The 19,060-nt window shown below is 41.3% G+C and overlaps 1 protein-coding gene and 1 long non-coding RNA gene across 5 annotated transcripts in view; one reads left to right on the top strand and one right to left on the bottom strand.

Moving 5' to 3' along the window:
* The window catches only part of THSD4 (thrombospondin type 1 domain containing 4), a 693,045-nt gene that overhangs the window by 570,136 nt on the left and 103,849 nt on the right, over positions 1-19,060 (top strand). The window lies entirely within an intron of this gene.
* On the bottom strand, positions 3,135-5,966 carry LOC109025380 (uncharacterized). The gene is made up of 3 exons (XR_002004471.4): positions 5,795-5,966; positions 5,089-5,199; positions 3,135-4,983 (listed from the first exon to the last, which is right to left on the bottom strand). It is a non-coding gene; the product is annotated as an uncharacterized lncRNA (long non-coding RNA).

Raw genomic sequence — 19,060 nt, forward strand, 5'->3', positions numbered from 1 at the left:
GGAATCTCATATCTGCTTCTCCAGTCTATTGTGATAGATCATTTGGCTAAAGTATATGAAGAAAATCTGGTTTCACATAAATATGTAGTTGGAAAATAGAGAGGTAGTTTAGTGGTCTTTTCAGATCATTGTGAATCTTCTCCTTTGGTACTATACCAAACTAGAAAAGTGGTAGTTTCTTAAAGGTTAGTTGCAATCGGAAATCTGAAACCACATCAATAAACTTGCCATGCTCTTTATACTCATGAGTGAGAGAAAAAAAGGCAAATAGCATCTTAGGGTTGTTATGGAAATAGGTTTAATCTCAAAGATCCCCTGAAAGGATCTTAAGGACCATACTTTCAGATATACTTTTCCAAGTAAATGGAAATATATCCATTTTTTAAAACTTTTTATTTTCAAGTAATGTTAAATTTACAGAAGAGTTGCAGAGAGAATGCAGAGTTCCCATATACTCTTAACCCAGCTTCCCCTAATAAGAAATTTTTAAAACTTTATGGTAAAATATATATAACATAAAATTTACCATTTTAACCGTTTTAAATGTACAGTTCAGTGGCATTAAGCACATTCACATTATTGTACAACCATCACCAGCACCCATCCATAGAACTTTCTTCATCTTCCAAAACTGAAACTCTATACCCATGATGTGTAAGTTGGATTCACTTCTTAACCCAAACTACTTGAGGCATCTATTGATATTTACATGCTTAACTGGTTGCATTTGTGCTGTTAATACCTGATTGTATTGCTTTGGAGAGTGTAGTCTGCATGATTTTGAGGGCTGAGGTGAGAAAGAAACTGTTTCTCTCTCTGTCTACTGAATCAGGGCTATACTGTTTATACCAGACAAAAAAAAGAGGACAGCTGTTCCCTCCACATAGGAGCACCTTTGTTTTGAGATGGCCAGAGCACTGCCTCTTCATCGCTTCATCAGTCTCTGTCAGTTGATATAAACCATGAAATCAGAACACATGGGATAGTGAGAGTAAGGACATGACGTTTTACCCACAAACACCATATTGCTAAGCTTGGGTTATAAGGACAAAGGAAGAGGGGGAGTCCCTAGACCCATTCTTGGGGGGAGGGGAAGTCAGTAGTGATGGAGGACATGGTGCACTCTGTTGTTCCAATCTCTGTAGGGGGGAAGCAGTAGCAAGAAAACTGAAGATTTACAGCCAGATAGGAAATATTTTAGGCTTTGCAGTCCCTATGGACACTGTCACAACTACTCAACTCTCCTATGCAAAAGCAGTGACTGATTCCAATAAAACTTTATTTACAAAAGCAGGTGGCAGGCCATATTTGGCTCAGAGACTGTGTTTTGGTGACTGCCACACTAAATGAATTCCTGGCAGGGGTCCGAAAACTGGTTAAGACTTAGGAATATCTCAGTCAACACTAGTTGACCATCTTAAAGGAGAGTTCTACCAGCACGCAGATGAACAGTAACCAAGGCAATGGACAGTCACATATCCTGCCTGTTGGCAGGTACCAAAGCTGGATATCACGCTTCCTTCCAACATTTAGTTGATAAAAGTTTCATAGTCAACTCTGAGCATGAGGCAGGTGGCATCTATTAACCCCTAGAGAATAAAAATTAAACTACAGACTTCTCACTAGATGTCCACCTTCTTTAATTGCTTGTTCTTTAAGGACTATTGAGTCCACCTCTTAATGTTGTTAGGTTTTGCTGTTTTAAATTTTATTCTATATGAAAAATTATGCTTTAATTTTTAGAAGTTATGGGATATTTGCTGTTAGGACCAGGAAGCTATAACCAGAGCATTATTGCTTCCTCCTGACAGCACTTTCTGTTTTTAGAAAACAGGCATAAGAGACCATGAAAAACCACTAAAACGGCTGAACTCACAAGCTAACCTTAAAAGCCAGCACCTTGGCCAGGCGCCATTGCTCACGCCTGTAATCCCAGCACTTTGGGGGGCCAAGGCGAGTGGATCACCTGAGCCAGGAGTTTGAGACCAGCCTGGCCAACATGGTGAAACCCTGTCTCTACTAAAAATACAAAAATTAGCCGGGAGTGGTGGTGGGCGCCTGTAATCCCAGTTACTCGGAAGGCTGAGGCAGGAGAATTGCTTGAACCCGGGAGATGGAGGCTGCAGTGAGCTGAGATCATGCCATTACACTCCAGTCTGGGCAACAAGAGTGAAACTCTGTCTCAAAAAAAAAAAAAAAAACAAACCAGCACCTCAGAAATTCATCTGTATCAACCATTCATCAATCAAAAATAATTGAATGCAAATATTTGGAAATTACTAATGCAAAGTATGCCAATATGCAAATTAACCTGTTTGTTCATTTTTTCTCATTTATTCATTCATTCACTTATTGAGAGTCTGTTATGAGCTAAGTCTGTTATTAGCCAAGTCTGTTTTAGGCTGCAGTTGTGGCTTCAGTTATAATCTCCTGTAAATGTTTGTTTTGTTCACAAGTGTTCAGATGTATTCTATGTAACAGTTGCCTCTACCTTCTATTTTAATGAAAAAGCTCCTTGAGCACAAATCTGTATTTTCCCATCTCTTCATAATTCTCCACAGTTCCCAACTGCATGCTCTGCATGCAATAAAGCATTTAGCACACGATTTTGATTTATTGACTGGTGGGAAGCCTTCACAAGCTAGTCTTCTGTCTTGAGCCCCATCCAGAATTCTTCTGTTAATTTTTCTATAGTTCCCAAAGGTTACAAAGAACATTTTCCTTTCAGCCTTTAAGAGCTTGTGTAGAATTAGTCATCACTGGGACCCAGACTTCACCCTAAACGTGAGTGCATTTACATGCTCCAGTGAATTAATCCTGATGTCATATTGTGAATTGTGTCCTAATTTTTTAAGAGACTCTGTATTCCATTTGATTCATAAAAATGAAAAGTAAAATGCTAATGTGTAAAACTGTTGTTACTCCAGTTGACGAAATATTTTCCCAACCTTTCATAATCAGTTCCAGCCTAGATGAGAAGCTTATTTGCAAAAATAATAGACGAAAAAGGGAAATTAAATCCTCTGTAATTAAAAATAGTAACATTCTTCTATTAGGTTCCCTGTTTAATCATCTTCATTGTTTTGTTTTGTTTTTTTCTTTTTTGTTGTTGAGTTTTTTTTTGTTTTGTATCTGTGTGTGTGTGTGTGTGTGTGTGTGTGTGTGTGTGTGTGTGTCTGTGACAGAGCAAGAGAGAGAAGAGAGAGGTGCCTGTAATTTTCTAAAACCTGTGTTTGAGGGCAAAATGTTAACATCTTGGAATAATCACCCCCTGCCAATGTTTTTTCTTTTTCAATTATTCGCTTACTTTGATTTTCATTCTCCACTATGACAGATGTCCCAGAACCACGTGCATATGGTTCTCCTCCTGGGCAAGGCCATTTCCCTGCCTCCTCTCCATCCCGGCCCATGAGATAAAGCTCAGGAACGCCTTTTGTCCATCTTTGGCTGGCAGGCAAGAGCCAGGGATCCCCACACTCTGCAACTGTATCCATAAAGCCCTGTAGAACTCTTCAGTTTACTTCCTCCTCAATGAGATTCTGAAAGATGGTTTATCTAAAATGTGACCAAGATATACTAAGAATTCTACTGGAAATTTCTACGAAGTGTTTTTAACCCTCAAAAAGTCAGACCGAGGATGGATTTTGAACCTGGTGTGGCCTCTCTGCTCTGGGAGCCACCACCTGGTTCCTCGGATGCTCAGTAGCTCTGGGCTTCCTGAAGCAGCGTCTGTGAAGGGGCAGGGGAGAGAGTCCCAGACATGGAGCCTCAAGTCAGGCTCTGAATTCTGTGTCTGCCACTGAGCAGCTCTGATCTTGAGCATTGTTATTTGAACTCTGTGACTCTCCTTTCTCCTCACATATAAAGTGAGGATAAGAGGAAGGTAGAGAGGATGAAAGGAGATCATGTTGTATAAAGCTGCCTCCATATACAGAATAAGCCTTCCCCCTCAGTGCTGTCATAAAATCAGTAACCCACAAAGGAGAGCCAAGTTCCTCCAGGCTTCACTCCTAACCAGAGAGGTGTGTGGGATAGAAAAAGACCTACGCCATCCTCCTAGCTCTGTGCTGGATGAGATTTGTCACTTGGGGCAAGACTGCATGCGTCACCTCAGTTTCTTCATCCATAAAATGGCACTGATACCATCACCCTCATTGAGATCACGGGGATTGAGAAGAAGTACACATCAAAGTGCCAGCACCTCTTCTGGACAATGGAAGAGATTCCTCGGGTGTTATTTCCCTCCAGTTTGGGTTCTGAGTCAGAATCCTTTCTGGAGCTCCCTGTTTGGGTGTTCTTCCCCGTCCCTGAACGTGAGTGGAGGCTTAGAGCTGACTTTTTCATGAGGCAACCTCTTCAACCCTGAACAGGTCTTGCTTTTCAAAAGTCCTTGATATTTAACCAAAATCTGCCTCTTCAAACTTCCCACTGGTGATGCATGAAATAGAGTAAATGCCCCCAAACTCTTCTCCAATTAAGATTTTTTTATCCCAGTGGAATCAGATTCAATTAAGCATCAAAGTCAATCTTCGATGGAAAAATAAGTCAAATTTCAGCCAGAGTGATCTTTGCAGAAGGGCCATCCTTGCCTTTGGCTCTGGCCCTGGAGTTGTGTTGAGGTTTTGTGATTAATGGGTAATTGCCTGAGCCTCACATTTTTTAAGATCTTTTGGTGGAACTACCCTCTTTGGTGTTGCTAGCTCTTTCTTCGGAATCACAAAAGCCCAGAATCCTTGCTGAGAATCTGGGGTCCTTGTGGCATGCAGCTGCAGCTGCCACCCCCCACCTCCTGGGATGGTGCCTGAGTCTGTACTTCTAGATAGTCACAAGGTCGTCTAGCAGAGTAGGAGCCAAGAGTCAGTATACATGCCTGACTGGGGAGTGGGGACCTGAGATGGCAAGGAGGACCGAGTCTTATTGATACTCACTATGGTAGACAGAATAATGGCCCCCCAAAGTTGTCCACAGCCTACTCCTGAGAACCTATGAACATGTTAAGTTACATGGTGTATTAGTCCATTTCACACTGCTGATAAAGACATCTCCTAGACTGGGCAATTTACAAAAGAAAGAAGTTCAATGACTTACAGTTTCATGTGGTTGGGGAGGCCTCACAATCATGGCAGAAGGCAAGGAGGAGCAAGTCACATCTTACATGGATGGCAGCAGGCAAAAAAAGCTTGTGCAGGGAAACTCCCCCTTATAAAACCATCAGGTCTTGTGAGACTTATTCACTATCATGAGAACAGCATGGGAAAGACCTGCCCCCATGATTCAATTACCTCCCACAAGGTCCCTCCCACAACATGTGAGAATTCAAGATGAGATTTGGATGGGAATACAGCCAAACCATATCACATGGCAAAGGGGAATTAATGTTACAGATGGAATTAAGGTCCTAATGAAGACCCTTGTGATGGAAAGATTACCCTGGATTATCCAGGTGAGTCCAGTGTAACCACAAGGGTCCTTCTAGGTAGAAGGGGCAGGGTGAAGAGTTGAGTCAGAAAGAGATTTGAAGAGGCTGAACTGTTGGCTTTGTAGATGAAGGAAGGGGCCACAAACTAAGGAGTGCAAGAAATACAACTCTAGCAGCTGGAAAGGCAAGGAAACAATTTTTCCCCTAAAGCTTCCGTAAAGGAACACAGCCCTGCCAACTCCTTGATTTTAGCCCAGCAAAATCCATTTCAGACTTCTCACGTCCAGAACTGCAAGATAATACATTTATGTTGCTTTAAGCCACTAAGTGAATGGTGATTTGTTACAACAGCAAATAGGAAAAGAATACACTCACCTTCCTTTATCATCAACACATCCTGCTACTCACGGCAGGGCCTTCACCTGGCTAGAGACCATGCCTGTTCAGGTGTTAGCTGATCGTTAAGGAGCAGCTTGTCTGGACGGGAAGGAGCACAGACGTTGGATCGAGGCAGAGCTGAGTGAGGCAGTGCCATCACTTTCTGGCTGCACAGCCTTTCTCAGATTGTTTCATTTCTCTGACCTTTATGATCCCCAGCTCTAAAGCAGGAATCATTACAGGATTAAACTGTAGAATGTACTCCTGGTTGATTACCTGGCATGCAGTCAGCTCTCAACACATGGTCTCTTTTAGTAATGATGAGTTGAACTGTGCCTTTTCTTCCCTCCCCTGGGAAGTGTTTCTCTTTTTTTAGGGTGTGAGAGAGATTGACATTGTCTCCCTTGTCTAGCACGGGACTGCCTTGCCCTGGGGATCCCTAGTGAACCATTGCTGGGAGGCTCAGATGACTCCAGGCAGCTGGACATGGCGAATACATGAGAGATTGGCATAGCATATCCCCAGGGGAGTGAGAATGAAGCTAGAATCAAGATTCCCGAAGATCAAGCCGTCCAGGTGGAAACCTCAAGTAGCCAAACACAGCAGTGTGGTTGGGCTGGAATGTTTAACCTCTCTGGGAGGGATAACAACATTCCAGCTGGGACGTTCACCAAAAGTAACAAGTAATCGCATGGGTGTGTTCTCTATCCAAATGACCAGAGCCTCCATCTGGCCAGTTTCCCATGTAATTAATTTAAGAGTAACAAAATACCAGGACATTAATATATACAAAGGAGTGTTCCAGAACATCTAGGCACAGACTGATAAAGGAGACATGGGTGTATGTGCACGTGTACGTTAAAGATGAGTTAATTTCAATGTTTCTATTATTCTAAACTGAACTGCTGCTATGGGTTTCAAGAATTACATAGATTATGAGGTCATCTTGCTGGAACTATGATTCCAGACCATCCCTCAAAACACGAGAGGACTTTTTTCCCCACTTTTACGTTGTTAGATGCCAAGGTGATTTAGCCAGAGTAAAAGCTGTACTTTATGGCAGGACATATATTTTTCCACTGTAGATTTTTTGTTTTTGTTTTGTTTTGGTTTTTGTTTTGTTTCATTCACCGAGTTGGAAGATTTAGCTCTGCAGTGTACAGGCAGCTACCAGTAAACTGTAGGTCAGGAGCTGGCCAGGGTGACCTCAGCTTAGCCACCAGAGCCCAACTCTCAAGTTGTTCAACTCTGTGTCTCCTCCTCTGTGCTTGATGGAGTTAACTAGGAGATCTCTGAGTTGGAGTGTCGCTCTGACCTCTGAGGGTACTTAAAGGGAAGCAGCAGGAGAAAGTGGGGAGGCAGAGAGTGGCACCAAGGTGCTGTAGATGACGTCTGCTGGCTGTGTTCCTGGTAATAAGAAGCGCTGTCCTCTGAAGGGACTCATGTTCCAGGGAAGACAATTTGGGGAAATGCTGACCGAGGTCATATTTTAATGTTTAAAGCTAGCTTTTAAGTATTTAAAGAAACTATTTACAAGTCAGTCTCCTGAAATTACAATTCCATAAAACTTCCAAGTGGGCAAAGAATAGTAACTTAAGGAAGAGCAGTTTCCTAAACAGATAATGAGAGTGAAGTCCAAATTGCTTTTAAAGGGAGATTAAAAGGTCTCAAATTTCTTGCTATGGTTCTGAATGTTTGGTGATAGGTTCGTTTGAAGATGAAATCAACCCTGATGTTAGCTCAATAATTTCAGGATGTGGGGAGAGTGGGGGGAAACCTAGCCTATGGGAAAGGAAAATCAGGAAAACCTTTTAGTAGATAGACATTTTTCATTGCTATCAAAGGATGTGGAAGGCCACAAAAACCTCTTAGCAGGAAGCATCCTGGGGTGATCCATACATTCTTTCTGGTGAGGCAGAAGGAAAAGGAGGTCCAAGTCTCATGATCTGTCTCTTTAGATCCAGTAGCAGCAAGGATCCTAAATTGGTGGATAAAGAAACAAAGCCAACTGGGCTTGGTGGCTCACACTTGTAATCCCAGCACTTTGGGAGGCCAAGGTGGGCAGATTGCTTGAGCCCAGGAGTTCAAGACCAGCTTGGTCAACATGGTGAAACCTGGTCTGTACAAAAAATACAAAAATTAGCCAGGTGTTGTAATGCACACCGGTAGTCCCAGCTACTTGGAGGCTGAGGTGAGAGGATCGCTTTGGGCCCAGGAGGTTGCAGTGAGCCATGATCTCACCACTTGATATGGTTTGGCTGTGTCTCCACCCAAATCTCACCTTGAATTGTAGCTCCCATAATTCCCATGGGTTGTGGGAGAGACCCAGTGGGAGATAATTGAATCATGGAGGCGGTTTCCCCTATACTATTCTCATGCTAATGAACAAGTCTCCTGAGATTTGATGATTTTATAAGGGGTTTCGCCTTTCACTTGGCTCCTACTCTCTCTTGCCTGCCGCCATGTAAGACATCCCTTTGCTCTTCCTTCATCTCCTGCCATGATTGTGAGGCTTCCCCAGCCATGTGGAACTATGAGTCCATTAAGCCTGTTTCCTTTGTAAATTACCCAGTCTCACATCTGTCTTTATTAGCAGCATGATAACAGAATCATACACCACTGCACTCAGGCCTGGATGACAGAGTGAGACCCTGTCTCAAAAAAAAAAAAAGAAAGAAAGAAAGAAAAGCCAGTGTCAAGGTTGGAGGTTGAGTAGAGGTGAGCATAAAGATCTCCTTTCAGATGAAGGTGAACCCTTTGGTGGAAACCATGTGAGAAATGCTGTTGGTCAGATACCCTATTTGGAAAAACCATGAGAGATGGAATGGATTTCCATCTATGTTCTGGTGGCTTTATCCTTCTTGTAATGTCATGGTTGGTTCATCTGATTCAGAATACTTGGATTTCTCTTCTTTCAGTTTCTTTCTCTTTATAATCTATTTTATCCCAAAATATAGATTTGGATCTGGTTAGCTTTTTATCAGTTGCCTCTAAGATCTGCTGTCTCTGATGACTTTTAATAAAGGTCTGGCGTCTTTCAAGTATGACTCTGGGTCAACATATTTTCTTTTAACATGGTTAAGCTTTTGCAAGGATTATACATTTTCCTTCCAGTTGTGCAGCAAGTTGCCTGGCAATTTAACTTTTCATTTCTGTGTATAGTTTAATTGAAATTTTTATTGAAATAATTGGGAATTCATATGCAGTTGTAAGAAATAATATGTTATTTCAGATTTTAACTGAGTGAAAAATTCTGCTTCCAAACAAAAGAACTGTTAAAAACAAGAAATCCAGCGATTGCTGCCCATATTATGATGTCCCAAGAAAAATACCAGGAACTGAACTGAAATTTTCAGGACGTGCTATTATAACTCTGTGTAGCTTTGTCAGGAGAAGCCTGAAGTACAACTCTGAGGCAGTCCATAGCCCCTTGATAGCACTGAAGACCACCACACTAGACCCCACAGGACCACAGCAAACCACCCAGAACACTCCCCTGTATCCACCTGGAGTCGTGTGCACCTGGCCACCAGGATGGTCTTAAGTGCAGCAGCCCACAGGAGATGGAGAGGTGTGCTGAGGAACCAGCAGTGCATGTGATGGCCCCGGCTCTCTCTTAATTTGAAGTTTGCCTTCTGTGCCCCTTGAATTCACATCTCATTCTGTCTCCTCACGGCCCTCTTTCCAAAACCTCCCACGGAATACGCGTATAGCTTAATGAGCTATTACAAGGGAAAGAACTAGAACTCTGCTAGTCCCCAGAGGCCCTTCCACAGGCTGTGTCCCAATCTTTGCTCCCTCTCTTCCTCTCTTTTAGAGAAATCATTTACTTGCCTTTCTTTATAATTGTATAACCCAAGTGTGCATCCCTAGGCATTATGGTTGAGCCTGGCCCATTTTAAATTAGGTCCTTTAAGCCTCTCTAATCTACAGATTCTCCCTTCTATCCTTTTATTGTATGTGTATGTGTGTGTGTGTTTGTGTATGTATGAGTGTGTGTGTATGTATGTGTGTGTGCAAGTTCAGTTCCTGATACCTATAATTTTCTTGAGACGCTGTAATATGGGCAGCAGGCATTAGATTTTTTGTTAATAATGTGTGTATATACACATAAAATATTTATTTGTGTGTGTGCATGTGCGTGTGTGTGTGTGTGTGTGTGTGTGTGTTACAGCCCAGGGTATTTGACTGTAACATTTCCCATAGTGGTGAGTTTTGCTGATTGCAGAGCCATTCTCCCTTAGTGAAGGGACAGATGATGGTGACCACTACAGAGACAGGTAAGAAGGTAGCCTGAGTCCCAACCAACCCAGGGAGCCACAGCCCCTGCACACTCATGAGGCAGGACGGATGTTGCTTTCTTCTTCCTTCACAAGGGAGAAGAATACCTTCAGAATCAGATTCAAATCTTGACTCTTCCTCATTGTTAGCTCTGTGACCTTGGGCAAGTTACTTAGCCTGTCTGAGCCTCTGCTTCCCATCTATACAATGAAGCTAATAATGCCTACCCAGAGACTTTGTGAAGATTATATAAGACAATAAGTGTGTGTTGGGCAAGTTACTTAATTTATCTGTAAAATGTAAATAGCAGAGGTAAAATGATTGTGATAACTAAATGACTTAATACAGATAAAGCATGCAGGATGTGCCTGGGGCACAGAGAGGCCTCAATAAATGTTAGCTAGTTTTACTAGTATTATATAAAGTATCTAATTTGTTGAAAATTTCTGTTTATGGTACCTTTTCTTAGGCCATTTTGTGTTGCTGTTTTAAAAATACCTGAGACTGGGTAATTTATAAAGAAAAGAGGTTTATTTAGCTCATAGTTCTGCAGGCTGAGAAGTTCAAGAGCATGGCCATGGTTTTGGTGAGGGCTTTCGTGCTATGTCACAACATGGTGGAGAAGATCAGAGAAGCAGACCCATGTGCAGAGAGGGACCAGACAGGAGGAGGAACCTCACTTTATAACAACCCACTCTTTTGGGAACTAATCCCTTTACACTAGAACTAATACAATCTCATCAGAACAAGAATTCATTCACTACAGCTAAAAGGAAACAAAGCCATTCCTGAGGGATCCACCCCCAATGACCCAAACACCTCCCAATAGGCGCCACCTCCCAACACATTCAGGATCACATTTCAATATGAAATGCATATTGAAACTATAGCATAGCTATTATCAGTTAAAAGGAGAAAATGGGGGCTTCTAATTAGCTGAAGATAATGGTGGCAGCCAGATGCCCATATCCCAATATTTCCTCCCCAAATGATATAGATCAAAAAAGGGAGAAAGGAAAAGACACAAAAATCACACCCTTGGCATACCTTGAGGACAGAGAGTTAAAAATAACTTTAACTAAAAAGAGAAAGAATACCAAATCCAAGCATAGGAAAACTCATGCTTCCTTCCAGCCCAGCCCACTACAGGGCTTTGAGGCAAGCAGAGAGAAAGGGAGCTGATCTATAAGGAAGAATGAAGGAGAGAACTAGTATAGAGGCCTATAGGTGATCTAAAACCACTCCCAGCCACAAGTCCACCCAAAGCCTGAAAATACAACACGAGGTGTCCAGGTCGATCATGGTGCAGTGTACAGGGCAGTCACAAGTCCATGCGACTTGAGAGGCAGCCTTCAGAATGCACAGCTTCTCAGGTGAGGAGAACAGGAGAAAGGAAGGAGGGAGTGCCCTTTGGCAACTGGGTGATAAGACGGTGAAGGAGCAAAAGGGGATGATTCAAGTGGCCACTGTTAAGAGCCCACATACAAGTTATTGTATAGAATGGGGAAGCATGAGGGAAAATGTGCCAGAGAGAATACCGGAAGGAATATTAAATCAGAGAGCTTAGAAAGAAACAAATCAGAAAACGAGGCAGAGGAGCCATGCGGAAGGGTGAGATGATGGAATGGAAAGGGGGATACAGGACAGCAGCATGAACAAGATCTGTGAGAGGTGCATGAAATTGGGGAGTGAAGAAGCCGGCTGGGGGTGGGACTTGCTGGGACACAGCAGCTTCAGTGATCAAACTTGGTGTTCATTTCTGGACAACTCCTGCTCAGGGGAAGTAGGTGCATAGGCACATCGACATAGACACACACCTGTCTCCCAGCAAGCCTCTGCCAGAGGATCCCAGGGCCCGCAGGCAGGCGAAGAAGTAGGGCACATCCAAGGGGCTCTGCTGTAAAGAAAGAGTACGCACTGGGATCCAGATGACAGAAGAGGAGGGGACATGTGGTGATTATGGACACCATAGAAAAGGAATGCTATAGAATTCAGATCAGTCCAAAACGCACCATGTAAAATGAAAGAAGAGAGGGCAACTTTGGTAACACTGATTAACATTTAGGATTTTGAAAATTGATGGTGTTTGCAAAACCTGCATTTGAGTTAAGTATTTTGCAGGGGAGATGTTATTGGTTATTTGTAGAACATCATATCTTTCCAGTTACAAAATATAAATTCATTTTGCAGCACAAGATATGATGTCTCATCTTTGAAGTTCTTTTTTCTCTATGTATGCATGGAAAGGGAACATGGTAAAAATAATCCTTTTTATTTTTTTTAAGGGGGTAGATAATAGATGAAATATGACACAGAACCCCCACTTCAGCACGTGAATGAGACACAGAAGGCAGTTCTCTCACTGAAGAAGGGGCCAAGGGCCTCCGCCTCATCAGCTCAGCCCCTTCTCACACTGCAGAGTCCCTCGGGACTGCCCCAGGACCTGGGGGCTATGTGGCACACTCCTTGAAAATCATTTGGTACTTGTCACTTCCTGATGCCTATTGCAGTAGATGTTGGAGCCACACAGATAAATAAGTACCATTCCCTGCCCTTGGATAACTCAGTCTAGAGGAGAGACAGAAGGTTAAACAACCATCTGGAATGTAGTCAGCTGGGTGCTAAGGTAGAATCTGAGGGAGAAGAATAAACTCTGTTAGAGTGGCCATTATCAAACAAAAGATAAGTGTTGACAAGGATGCAGAGAAAAGGGCCCCCTTACACACTGGTAGTGGGAATATAAATGAGTGCAGCCACTATGAAAAACAGTATGGAGGTTCCTCAAAAAATGAAAAATAAAACTACCGTCTGATCCAGCAATCCCTGGGTTGCTGGGTATATATATCAGGATCAGGAGATCCTGATTTCAGTTGAGATCAGTGAACTCCCTTATTTCTTGCAGCATTATTTACAATAGCCAAAACATGGAAGCAACCTAAATGTGTACTGATAGACGAATGGATAAAGAACTTGTGAAATATATACATGCATATGCATGTATATATTTCACAAGTTCTTTATCCATTCGTCTATACACACACACACACACACACCCAATGGAATATTATTAAGCCTTAAAAAGAAAAATTCTGACATTTGTGACAACATGGGTGAACCTGAAGGACATTATGCCAAGTGAAATAAGCCAGGCACAGAAAGATGAATATTACATGATACCACTTATATGAGGAATCTAAAATAGCCAAACTGATAAAAGCAAAGAGTGGAGTGGTGGTTGCTAGAGCTTGGCAGGAAGGGGGAAATGGAAGGTGTTATTCAAAGGGTACAAAGTTTCAGTTATAAAAGATTAATAAGTCCTAGAGCTCTACAATACAGCATAGGGCTTACAGTTAACAATACTGTATTGCATACTTAAAAATCTGTTAAAAGAGTAGACCTTATTTTAAGTATTCTTATCATAAAATAGTAATAATAAAGAGGATGGGAGGAAACTTTTGGAGGTGAGTAATGTGTTTATGGCATAGATTGTGGTGATGTCACAGTCTCAAACTTATCAAGGTGTATACATTAAATAGCTACAGCTTTTTTAATGTCAATTATACCCCAATAAAGTGGCTTTCTTTAAAGCCAATTATTCCATTTCTTTCTCTGCATTAGACATTTCACATTTTACTTGACAGGGACAGCCCAGAGTTTGCCAAAGCCACATCCAAACCTGAGTCCATGCTGAGATCATACAGCTTTCTATACCATACTTTCATCAAGAGCTTCCATGCCTGAAAGTGCCAAGCAACAGGAACTGGTTGAGAGATGGCAGGTCCAGAATTCTGTTCTTGATGGAATGGGTTTTCTATATTAATATGACGGTCTTTGTTGTTTCGTGGCCAATCTCATCAGAAGGGCTTTGTGGGGGGAAAATTGTAGTCAGTTTTAAAAATTCAAATAATTCCAGGAATAAAAAGATTGGTTAATTTTAGGATATCTATTAAGCACCAAGATGTTAAGAGAAAAATATCATCTTAGTTGATACTGAAAAATTACTTGATAATATTTACTACCCAATCTGTACAAATTAGTAAAAAGCTATGAATAGAAGTAAAATTCCTTAATTTGATAAGGAAAGTCTACTGGAATTCAGTAGTATTCGTCATACCTAAAGGTGAAACAAGAGAGCCAATCCTATTTCGAGGAAAAGATAAGGATACTCAATATCACTATGAAGGTTCCAGCCAATGAAATGAGACAAGAAAAATAAATGAGGTATAAAGATTGTAGAAAAAGGATAAAACCCACCTTATTTGTATATGACATCATTTCTTACCAACAAAATTATTGACAACTTATGAAAAACTATGAGACCTAATCATATATTCATGACAGTGTCCAGATCAAGTAAACATTTAAAACTCAATAGCATTCCTATGAATGCTATAAGCAAGAACCATATAGATCATGTAGTTTTAACAAGATGCCATTCACTATAGCAACAAAAATATTAAATATTAAATATTTGAAATAAATGAAACAATAAATGTACAAGAACCATAGGAAAGAAAAACAAACTTTACTAAAGGGCATAAAATTTAAATGACAAAACAACATATTTCAGTCGAAGACAACTCCTTACTAAAAAGCCATCAATTTCCCCCAAATTAATCCATAAATTCAATTTTTAAACTCCTCAATATTCCAATGGAATTTTCATGAGAATCATCTGATTTTAAAATTCATCTAGAAGAGCAAATGTTCAAGAGTAGCCAGAAGCTTTTGAATAAAGATGAAGTGAAAATATGTCCTACAAGATATGAAAATTTTATAAGCCCACAGTAATTAAAACACGTGGGGAAGGCACAGGGATACCAAAGAGATTGTAATGAAATGAAATAATCTAGAAATAGACCCCTGTTTGTAGTATACGATAAAAGCACATTTAAATAATTGAGGAAACAACTCAATAATCAGCATTAGGATAATTATTATTATTAAAAAATAATGTTAGATCTCTGTGTCACAGTATATACCAAGGTAAAAACTATAAATATACCAAAAGAAAATATAGAAAAATAAAATCTATAAAAATATCCCAGAAAAATATTTTTAAATTTTGTGGTGAGGAGAGACTTTCTGACAAGAACTAAACTCTTTTGGCCTCTATAAGCATTAAAAAGGTTTACAAATCTGATTTAATAAGAATTGGAGGCTTCTCTATGTCAAAAGACACTATTAAAGTCAAATGACAGACTGAGAAATAATATTTCTGAACAAAGCGCTAATAGCTAATATCCTTAATATTTTTTAAAGCTCCTGAAGTTCACTAAGAAAAGATAAAACAACCCAATGTAAAAAAGGCAAAGGATGTATGTAAGTAATTCCCAGGGGAAAAAGTACCAATGATTTTTAAATATATGAAAAGATATTTATTACCCACTAGTAATCAGGACAATTCAGATTGTTACAGTGGGGTACAATTTTACCTGGCAGATTACAGAAATTTAAAATGATGGTAAAATATAATATGGGGTAGGGAGCTGGGGGAGAAGTTTGTGACTCACTAAGTGTTGAGAGTATAATGTACCACAGTAAGCAAACCCTTGATTTAGCAAAATAATCATTAAGAGCACAAAGACCTTTATAAGAATGTCCATTGCAGCGAGTTTTATAAGCTGAAAAAATTAAATGCAACCTAACTATCCAACAATAGAAAAATGATTAAATGTTACATTATTTCCATCCTATGAAACACTCTTTAGCCATTAAAAATAATGGACTAGCTCTATATTTAATAACACAAAATGAAGGTCGTTAAAATGATGGTGGGCTAAAAAAATTATAGTAGGGTCCCATTTTGTATTAAAAAATACATGTGAACTTTTATATAATTTTGTTTATGCCTGTCCGCACATGCACAGAAAGATCTGGAAGGATTCTCACTAATTGTTAAAAGTGGTTATCCTTGTGGAGTGAAGTGAGATTGGGGCCAAGCAGAAGAAGTGAGACCTTCCACTTCTTTTAGGAGGCTTAAATTGTTTTTAATGATCATGAATTGCTTCTGTGATTTAAAAAAAATTAAAATTGTGCTGATGAAAAACATATGGAAAATAAAACTGCCAGAGGTAACACTGCTGCACAGCCTATAAATCAAATCTGAAAAGTGTCTTTGGACCAGATGCCCCCTGCCAGGCCTCCTCTCCATCTGAGGTATTCTGAACTGACAGTCTTCAGAAATTTGACTGTCTGCAAATCCATCCGTGACTTCCTCCTTATGGGTCAGGTGCTCCCATCTGCTTGCTCTTCCTGCTGCTCAGAATTCTTACTTGAGGGCAGGCCTCGTCCAGGGGACCCCCAGAACCACTGGACCCTGCAGCCTAGAATGTTGTAACAGGACCAGGGAAAGACAGGAGGAAGTTGCCATCAAGCCTCTGGAGCTCATAGTCATATTTAAACTCTTAGTTAATTGATACATTTCATCATTTTGAACTCATTGTTTTAATTACATTGAATCTTTTAAAATAATTTTTCACTTAAAGAGTCCTTGAGATATTCTTTTGTTCAATCCTAACATTTTATGTATAAGGAAGGGGAGGCCCAGGGAAGGACGGTTAATAAATTGTATTAGATTTAAGACCCTGAATTTGGGGGCTCAGCCTCATTAAATTTCTTGATTCTTATGTGAGCCAACTTCTGCCCCTCCTATGCAGAATGTTACTTGAGAATGCTATTGCCACCCTGTAACCCACCCACCTCCAGAAGAGCCAACATGATTATGTCTCTTCATGAGGACAAAAGTCATCACCTGGGCTTTCTGTCATGTCTTCATACCAAGTTCTTCTGACCACGGGGCCTTTGCACAGACAGTTCTTTCTTTCTGCAATGCACTTCCCTGCTCTTCACAAGGCTGGCTCTTTCCACACACTCAGGCACCTCCTTGGAGAGGCCTTTCCTGACCACTGCACTCCCTTCCCACCATTCTCCCTTTCAGCAACCTGTTTCCCTCAAAGAAGGCAGAGTCCGTGCCTCTCTGTCCACTATTGTATGCACCCAGCACATGGCACATTAGTGGGTGCTCAAAAAAGAGTTTGAGTGAATGAGCAAATCTTACACCTAGTTTTGAAAGGTTTCTGACCCCTGCTCTTTTTTTTTTTTTTTTCTTTAAATGGAGTCTCACTCTGTTGCTCAGGCTGTAGTGCAGTGGTGCCATCTCAGCTCACTGCAACCTCCGCCTCCTGGGTTCGAAGGATTCTCCTGCCTTCTGAGTAGCTGGAATTACAGGCGTGTACCACCATGCCCAGCTAATTTTTGTATTTTTAGTAGAGACAGAGATTTGCCATGTTGGCCAGGCTGGTCTCAAACCCCCAACCTCAGGTGATCTAGCTACCTGGGCTTCCCAAAGTGCTAGGGTTATAGGCGTGAGCCACCACACTTGGCCAGGCTCCTGTTCTTATGTGATTATCTCATCATGTAGACCCAGAAATCTCTATTATTATTTAATTTTTCTGTTATTATTATATGGCAGGTGAAAATGATAGTTTTATTATTTTAATTTGTGTTAGATTACAAGGGAGATTTAACATATTTCCATTAGGTTATGTCATTTGCTCAGCTGTCCATTGGCATCTTAATGTTTCACTCAATCATTCCTGGTTAGTGGCCTGATTAAGCAAGGGAGGAACCTGTGAGTGGTTATAACCTGAGATACGGCAAAGAGAGGGGACAGGGTCTTACATCGCACTGGGGACAGATCTTACATAGCACTGGGGACAGGACCTCAGGGACTTGGTGCTCTGACACACAGGCACTGAGTCCAGCTGCAGGGCTCAGCTGCAGGCCTAAGGTTCTACCACAGCCTGGGGTGGATGGAGATAGGTCTAATTCCTAGGGAGCCTCCTCAATTTCTTCCTTGTCAGCACTGTATTCTGCGCCTGTCTCTGGTGAGGGGCAAGGATCTTGGCAAATTTTAGCCAATATTTAATGAAAAACTCTACAAAGTTTGGGGTTTTTTGTTAGTTTGTTTTTGTTTTTGAGACAGAGTCTTGCTCTGTCGCCCAGGCTGGAGTGCAGTGGCACGATCTCTGCTCACCGCAGGCTCTGCCTCCCAGGTTCACGCCATTCTTCTGCCTCAGCCTCCCGAGTAGCTGGGACTACAGGTGCCCACCACCACGCCTGGCTAATTTTTGTATTTTTAGTAGAGACAGGGTTTCACCATGTTAGCCAGAATGGTCTCAATCTCCTGACCTCGTGATCTGCCCACCTTGGCCTCCCAAAGTGCTGGGATTACAGGTGTGAGCCATTGCGCCCGGCCTGAAAAACTCTACAAAGTTTTTAACAGAACTTAAAGTGATTTCTCCCCAAGAAACCAGTTTTCTTAGAGTTAGCACCCTAACATGAAAATTGCTAAGTGACAAGATAGCACATTACATTCATCCTTGATATGGTTTGGCTTGTCCCCACCCAAATCTCAAATTGTAGCTCCCATAATTCCCACATGTCGTGGGAGGGTCCGGGTGGGAGGTAATTGAATCATGGGGATGGGTCTTCCCTTGCTGTTGTGACAGTGAATAAGTTTCATGAGATCTGATGGTTTTATAAAGGGGAATTCCCCTGCACGTGCTCTCTTGCCTGCCACCATGTAAGACAGGACTTTGCTCCTCCTTCACCTTCCACCATGATGGTGACACCTCCCCAGCCATGTGGAACTGTGAGTCAGTTAAACCTCTTTTCCCTTATAAATTACCCAGTCTCAGGCATGTCTTTATTAGCAGCATGAGAACAGACTAATACAACCCTGTATTATATAATTCAGAGCTAAGTATTTATTCAGTTATTATGCATGTATCCAGCAACCACCATGAACCAGGCACTTGGTCCTGGACATACATGGGCCGGTTGGCTACAACCGCTAGCTACAATGATTTGTATGACAGACCAGGGAGAAGCATGATGACAGTGAAAACAGCAAGTGTGTTGCAGCCTAAATCCAAGTTTGAATCCAGACTGCAACATGCAGACACGGCAAGCCTTAGC

The sequence above is a fragment of the Gorilla gorilla genome, chromosome 16 (assembly GCF_029281585.2).
Source record: "Gorilla gorilla gorilla isolate KB3781 chromosome 16, NHGRI_mGorGor1-v2.1_pri, whole genome shotgun sequence".
Lineage (NCBI taxonomy): Eukaryota > Metazoa > Chordata > Mammalia > Primates > Hominidae > Gorilla > Gorilla gorilla.